We start from the raw sequence: 8,255 nt of genomic DNA on the forward strand, positions 1-8,255 counted from the left end.
CACCAGTAAGATAGGTGACGCGGACGCGTGAAGCACGCGACCGCGTCGCTGGATTTTCTGCTAGGCGCACGATTCCAGCGTCATTTTAGCGCAACTCTCTGTTTGATATAGGGGGTCATAATATCCGCGCGACGTGATCACGTCGCTCATGCTTTCGCGTGGGATGAGTGTTGTGTAAGTGACGCGTTCGCGTCAGGGACGCGCACGCGTGGGTGTTTTGTGCTAAACGCACACTAGCCGCACGATTCTAGCCCAACTTTCTGGGAATTGGGTCTTTACGCCGATATCTAGATCACGCGTTCGCGTGAGTGACGCGGACGTGGTGCACGAAATTGCAATCACACTTTTTCAATCCGCACAACTAACCAGCAAGTGCACTGGGTCGTCCAAGTAATACCTTACGTGAGTAAGGGTCGATCCCACGGAGATTGTTGGCTTGAAGCAAGCTATGATTATTTTATTATTCTTAGTCAGGAGATCAATTATGATTATCAGTTTGAATTACTAAAAAATAGAAGAGCGTAAAATAATTACTTGTTGTACAATAATGGAGAATATGTTAGAATTTTGGAGATGCTTTGTCTTCTGAATTCCTGTAATGTAATATTCTTCTCATGCAAAAGTGCAAAGTTCCTTCCATGGCAAGCTCTATGTAGGGTGTCACCGTTGTCAATGGCTACTTCCCATCCTCTCAGTAAAAATGGTCCAAATGCACTGTCACAGCACGGCTAATCAGCTGTTGGTTCTCGCTCATATCGGAATAGAATCCATTGATTCTTTTGTGTTTGTCATCACGCCCAACACTCGTGAGTTTGAAGCTCATCACAGTCATCCAATTCCAGAATCCTACTCGGAATACCACAGACAAGGTTTAGACTTTCCGGATTCTCATGAATGCCGCCATCAATTCTAGCTTATACCACGAAGATTCTGATTAAGGAATCTAAGAGATACTCATTCAATCTGATATAGAACGGAGGTGGTTGTCAGACATGCGTTCATGGATTGAGGAAGGTGATGAGTGTCACGGATCACCACCTTCTCCATAGTTGAGTGCGAATGAACATCTTAGATAGGAACACGCATGTTTGAATGGAAAAATAGAAATAATTGCATTAATTCATCTTGACGCTGCAGAGCTCCTCACCCCCAACAATGGGGTTTAGAGACTCATGCTGCCAAAAGGTACAAATTTCAGATCTAAAAATGTCATGACATACAAAATAAGTCTCTAAAAGTTGTTTAAATACTAAACTAGTAACCTAGGTTTACAGAAAATGAGTAAACTAAGATAATTGGTGCAGAAATCCACTTCTGGGGCCCACTTGGTGTGTGCTGGGGTTGAGACTTAAGCTTCTCACATGGCTAGGCTGTTTCTGGAGTTGAACGCCAGGTTGTAACGTGTTTTGGGCATTGAACTCCAACTTGTAACCTGTTTCTGGCGCTGGACACCAGACTGCAACATGGAACTGGCGTTGAGCGCCAGTTTATGTCATCTATCTTCGCACAAAGTATGGACTATTAACTATTGCTGGAAAGCCCTGGATGTATACTTTCCAACCCAGTTGAGAGCGCGCCAGTTCGACTCCTGTAGCTCCAAAAAATCCATTCCAAGTGTAGGGAGGTCAGAATCCAACAACATCAGCAGTTCTTTTTCAACCTAAATCAGATTTTTGCTCAGCTCCCTCAATTTCAGCCAGAAAATACCTGAAATCACAGAAAAACACACAAACTCATAGTAAAGTCTAGAAATATGATTTTTGCTTAAAAACTAATAAAATTCTAATAAAAACTAATTAAAACATGCTAAAATCTATATGAAATTACCCCCAAAAAGCGTATAAAATATCCGCTCATCACAACACCAAACTTAAACTGTTGCTTGTCCCCAAGCAACTAGATAAATAAAATAGGATAAAAAGAAATTAAGAAGCAATAATATCTCAAAGTTTTAAGTGAAGCTCAGATTCTAATTTAGATGAGCGGGGCTAGTAGCTTTTTGTTTCTGAACAATTTTGGCATCTCATTTTATCCTTTGAAATTCAGAATGATTGGCTTCTATAGGAACTCAGAATTCAGATAGTATTATTGATTCTCTTAGTGTAGTATATTGATTCTTGAATACAGCTACTTTATGAGTCTTGGCCGTGACCCTAAGCACTTTGTTTTCCAGTATTACCACCGGATACATAAATGCCACAGACACACAACCGGGTGAACCTTTTCAGATTGTAACTTAGCTTTGCCCTTGGGCCCTCCTATCCATTGATGCTCAAAGCCTTGGATCCTTTTCACCCTTGCCTTTTGGTTTAAAGGGCTATTGGCTTTTTCTACCTCTTACTTTTTTTTTTCACTGCTTTTTCTTGCTTCAAGAATCAAATTCATAATTTTTCAAATCAGCAATAATATTTCTCGTGTTCCTCATTCTTTCAAGAGCCAATAATTTTAACATTCATAAAATTCAAGATAAAAAATATGCACTGTTCAAGCATTCATTCAGAAGGCAAAAAGTATTGTCACCACATATAATTAATTATAATTTTTCTTATTAAGAACTCGAAAGATATAAATTACCTCTTTATTTTAAAAATCTACTATTTTATTCATGTTTGATGATGATGAGAAAAATAAATTATAACTTAATTAAAAATAACATCAAAATAGATATACTAATTACCACTACTCCTATATAACTTCTAAGGTAAATTCCTATAGTAACAGCTATCACAGAGTTAAAGCTAAGATTAGAACTCAACAACCTGTATTTTGGGAAGTGGATGTTCCTCTAGTCTCTGGGGTGCTTGGTCCTTCAAGAATTAATTTCTGGCGCTTCAGTTCCCTCGAGTCACGCCCTTGCTCCTCTTGTTCCCTGAGCAATTTGCAAAGCATGCTATTTTGATTATTCTGTTCTTCCTTTATTTGGTCCATAGCTTCTTGTAACTTGGAAACAGATGCCTCAAGATGCTCCCAGTATTCAAATTGAGGGATTTCTCGGAGGAATTCCTATGCTCTCCTCTTGATGGGGTCATCCTGCAACTGTTATTTTTCCATTGATATTTTAGTGATTGGCCGCTCAACTGAGATATACTCAGTTATTCCCATCCTTACTCCAGCATCTTTGCAGAGCATAGAAATTAAGTTTGGATAAGCCAATTTGGCATCTTTGGAGTTCTTGTTTGCTATTTTGTAAAGTTCACACGAGATTAGTTGATGAACTTCTACTTCTCTTCCCAACATGATGCAGTGAATCATCACTGCTCTTTTAACAGTGACTTCAGAACGGTTGCTAGTGGGTAATATAGAATGCCCAATAAAGTCCAGCCAGCCTCTGGCAACTGGTTTGAGATCTTCTCTCTTGAGTTGAATTGGGATGCCAGTGGTGCTGGTGGTCCACCTGGCTCCAGGGATGCATATATCCTCTAGAATCTTGTCCAGGCCCTTGTTTGTTCTCATCATTCTCCTATTAAAGGAGTCTGGGTCATCTTTTAGCTGAGACAGCTTAAAGATCTCCCTGATTTTGTCAGGGTGGATGTGAATAATCTTTCCTCTGACCAAGGTCTGATAGTCATAGAGGGCAGTTCCAGATATTCTCTGCCTATCTGTTTACCACAAATTAGCATAGAACTCCTGAACCATATTCCTTCCTACTTTTGTTTCAGGATTAGCTAGGATTTCCCAGTTCCTGTTTCAAATTTGCTCTTGGATCTCTGGATATTCATCTTCTTTCAGATCGAACTTGACTTCTGGGATCACTGATCTTAGACCCATTATTTTGTAGTAATGGTCTGAATGTTATTTGGTTAAGAACTTCTCTTGATTCCAAAGTTTTTTTGGAATACTCTCTTTCTTGCCTCTTGGAGTGGATTGTTTTCCTTTAGGAGCCATGATCTAAGTGAGTATGTTTTTGTGATCATGGATGAACACACCAAACTTAGAGGTTTGCTTGTCCTCAAGCAAAAGAAAAGAAAGGAGAGGGATAGAAGGAGAGTGATAAACCACTATTTTATGGTTTATCTTATGCTCAATTGAGTGGTTTTTATCAACTCTTTACTCACTTATTCATACAATTCGCATGTTTTACATTTTCCTTCCTGATTTTGTGCTTTGATTGAAAACATGCTTCTTTGATCTTATATTTGCTTATTATTAATCCTCTCTTATTACCATTAGATGCCTTGATATGTGTGTTAAGTGTTTTCAGATATTATAGGGCAGGAATGACTTGGAGGATGGAAAGGAAGCATGCAAAAGTGGAAGGAATACAAGAAGTCGGAGAACCTGCAAAGCTATCAGCCTGACCCTCTCGCATTAAAACGACCATAACTTGAGCTACAGAGGTTCAAATGACACAGTTCCACTTGCGTTGGAAAGCTAACGTCCGGGGCTTTGATTTGATATATAATTTGCTATAGTGGCCGTACAGATAGGTGACGCGAACGCGTCATCCACGCGGACGCGTCGCATCTGCGAAAATTAGCGTGGCAGATTTTGCAAACAGCGAATCCTGGGCTATTTCCGGCCCAGTTTCAAGCCCAGAAAACAGAGATTAAAGGCTGCAAAGTGGAGGAATGAAGGAGACTTCAGATCATGCTATTCATAATTCACTTTTTATTATTTTAGATGTAGTTTTTAGAGAGGGAGGTTCTCTCCTCTCTCTTAGGATTAGGATTAGGATTTTTGTTAGGATTATGAATATTTCTTCTGCATCTCAGGTTCAATATTCTTTGTATTTATTTATTTTCAATGTTCCATGTTTGGATTGATTTTCTTATTTAAATATAATTTGAGATATTTTCAGATCTATGATTTGTTTCTTTTATTTATGATATAAATAATTTAGATTTTTCTACCTTTTGGCTTTGGTTGATTAATTGGTGACTCTTGAGTTATCAAACTCGTTGTTGATTGAAAATTGGAATTCTTCAAGAATTGATTCGAGATCCAATAACTCTGACTTTTCCCAAGGAAAGACTGGGACTTGAGGATTCGAATTAATTCATTCACTTGACTTACCTTCATAGTTAGAGGTTAACAAAGTGTGAGAAAAATCCAATTCTCATCACAATTGATAAGGATAACTAGGATAGGACTTCCAGTTCTCATACCTGGCCAAGAGTTTATTTTACTGTCATTTATTTATTTTATTTGTCATTCATCATAATTGTTCCGCATTCTTAAAACCCCCAATTTACAAACTCGTAACCAATAATAAGAACACACCTCCCTACAATTCCTTGAGAAGACGACCCGATGTTTAAATACTTGGGTTATCAATTTATTTAGGGGTTTGTTACTTGTGACAACCAAAACGTTTGCACGAAGGGATTTCTGTTGGTCTAGAATCTATACTTACAACGTGAATTTATAAAATTCTTTACTAGCAAAAATCCTAACGTCAGAGAGCTAATGTCGAATGGTGGATGAGAGGAGGTCGGCCGAATGTGGATTTTAAAGGGGGGTGGGTGGGTTTTCGAAAAAATTAAAAAGATAAGATAGAAGATATGATTTATAAAAGATAAATAAGAAAAAGATATAATTTAAAATTTAAAAGTTGTGATTGATATTTGAAAAAGATAAATCTGAATATTTGAAAAAGATTTTAAAAAATAATTGTGTTTTGAAAAGAGTTGGATTGGATTGGAAAAAGATTTGTGTTTATGCATTAAGATATATTTGATATTTTTGAAAAAAGGATTTTAGAAATTAGGGTTTTTGGACATTAGGAAAAAGTTTTTTTTTTTGGAATTGAAGGATGATAGTTTGGAACATGTTTATGCAAGGAATCATAAATTGAAATATCGAAAATTAAAAATTTTGTGAAGTAAAAATGAATTTACCTCCTCCCCACCATCCTGGCGTTAAACGCCCAAACGCTGCATGTTTTGGGTGTTTAATGCCCATGTGCAGCATCTCCTGGGCATTCAACGCCCAGCTGTTGCTTCTTTCTGGTGTTGAACGCCAGGAACGCCTTTGTCACTGGGCGTTTTTCTGAACGCCCAGGACGCTGCAAATCTGGCATTGAACACTCAGAAGGTGCTTCTTTCTGGCGTTCAACGCCCAGAAGATGCTCCTTTCTGGCGTTTAACGCCCAGATGGCTATCCTTACTGGCGTTGAACGCCCTGTAGGTGCTTCTTTTAGGCGTTCAACGCCCAAAACAGCTTTTACTGGCTTTTTCGCACCAATGGACTTCCTTTTTTGCTGTTTTATCCTCTGATTCTTTCTATAACTCTGTGAACTTAAGCAGTTTCTATTTTACCTTGAAGATACTTGACATATACCTGTAAAAATTAATTAATTAACTAATATGCTGTGTAAATGGCTAGGTTGCCTCCCAGCAAGCGCTTCTTTATTGTCTTTAGCTCGACTATTACTGAGCTTTAGTTAAGTCTCAGTTTTGAGCATTCTTGCTCACAATTGCTTTCAAGATAATGTTTGACTCTCTGTCCATTAACAATGAACTTTTTGTTAGAATCATTATCCTGGAGCTCTACGTATCCATATGGTGAGACACTTGTAATCACATATGGTCCTCTCCAGCGGGATTTCAATTTTCTGGGGAATAATCTGAGCCTAGAATTAAATAGCAGAACTTTCTGCCCTGGCAAAAAGACTCTGGATGACAATTTCTTATCATGCCATCTTTTTGCTTTCTCTTTGTAAATTTTTGCATTCTCGAAAGCATTGAGTCTAAATTCCTCTAGCTCATTTAACTGGAGCAATCGTTTTTCTCCAGCTAACTTGGCATCAAGGTTTAGGAATCTGGTTGCCCAGTAGGCCTTATGTTCCAGTTCCACTGGCAAGTGACATGCCTTTCCATACACAAGCTGGTATGGAGAGGTCCCTATAGGGGTCTTGAATGCTGTTCTGTATGCCCACAGAGCATCATCCAAGCTTCTTGCCCAATCCCTTCTATGATTAATCACAGTCCGTTCCAGGATTCTTTTAAGTTCTATATTAGAGACTTCAGCTTGCCCATTTGTCTGTGGATGATATGGAGTGGCCACCCTGTGGCTAACTCCGTATCGAACCAAAGCAGAGTAAACCTGTTTATTGCAGAAATGAGTGCCCCCATCACTGATTATACTCTAGGGGTACCAAATCTGCTGAAGATGTATTTCTGGAGGAATTTTAGCACTGTCTTAGTATCATTAGTGGGTGTTGCTATAGCTTCTACCCATTTGGATACATAATCCACTGCCACCAGAATATAAGTGTTTGAGTATGATGGTGGGAAAGGCCCCATGAAGTCAATACCCCATACATCAAACAACTCGATCTCCAAGATCCCTTGTTGAGGCATGGCATAACTGTGAGGCAGATTGCCAGATCTTTGGCAACTATCACAATTAAGTACAAACACTCGGGAATCTTTATAGAGAGTAGGCTAGTAAAAGCCACATTGGAAGACTCTTGTGGCTGTTCGCTCACTTCCAAAATGTCCTCCATACTATGATCCATGGCAGTGCCAGAGGATCTTCTGTGCTTCTTCTTTATGCACACATCTACGGATTACTCCGTCTGCACATCTCTTGAAGAGATATGGTTCATCCCAAAGATAGTACTTTGCATCTGTGATCAATTTCTTTGATTGCTGCCTACTGTATTCTTTGGGTATGAACCTCATTGCCTTGTGGTTTGCAATGTCTGCAAACCATGGCGCTTCCTGGATGGTTAAGAGTTGCTCATCCAAAAAGTTTTCAGAGATCTCAGTAAGAGGGAGGGACGCCCCTTCTACTGGTTCTATTCGGGACAAGTGATGAGCGGATAATTTATACGCTTTTTGGCACTATTTTTAGTATGTTTTTAGTATGTTTTGGTTAGTTTTTAGTATGATTTTATTAGTTTTTATTTAAAATTCACTTTTCTGGGATTTACTATGAGTTTGTGTGTTTTTCTGTGATTTTAGGTAATTTCTGGCTGAAATTGAGGGACCTGAGCAAAAATCTGATTCAGAGGCTGAAAAAGGACTGCAGATGCTGTTGGATTTTGACCTCCCTGCACTCGAAGTGGATTTTCTAGAGCTACAGAAGCCCAATTGGCACGCTCTCAATTGCGTTGGAAAGTAGACATCCTGGGCTTTCCCGCAATGTTTAATAGTCTATACTTTGCTCGAGATTTGATGGCCCAAACTGGCATTGCAAATCAGCTTCAGAATTCCCGGCGTTTAACGCCGGAACTGGCACAAAAATTGGAGTTAAACGCCCAAACTGGCACAAAAGCTGGCGTTTAACTCCAGGAAAAGTCTCTACACATG

Source organism: Arachis duranensis, unplaced genomic scaffold, assembly GCF_000817695.3.
Source record: "Arachis duranensis cultivar V14167 unplaced genomic scaffold, aradu.V14167.gnm2.J7QH unplaced_Scaffold_343483, whole genome shotgun sequence".
Lineage (NCBI taxonomy): Eukaryota > Viridiplantae > Streptophyta > Magnoliopsida > Fabales > Fabaceae > Arachis > Arachis duranensis.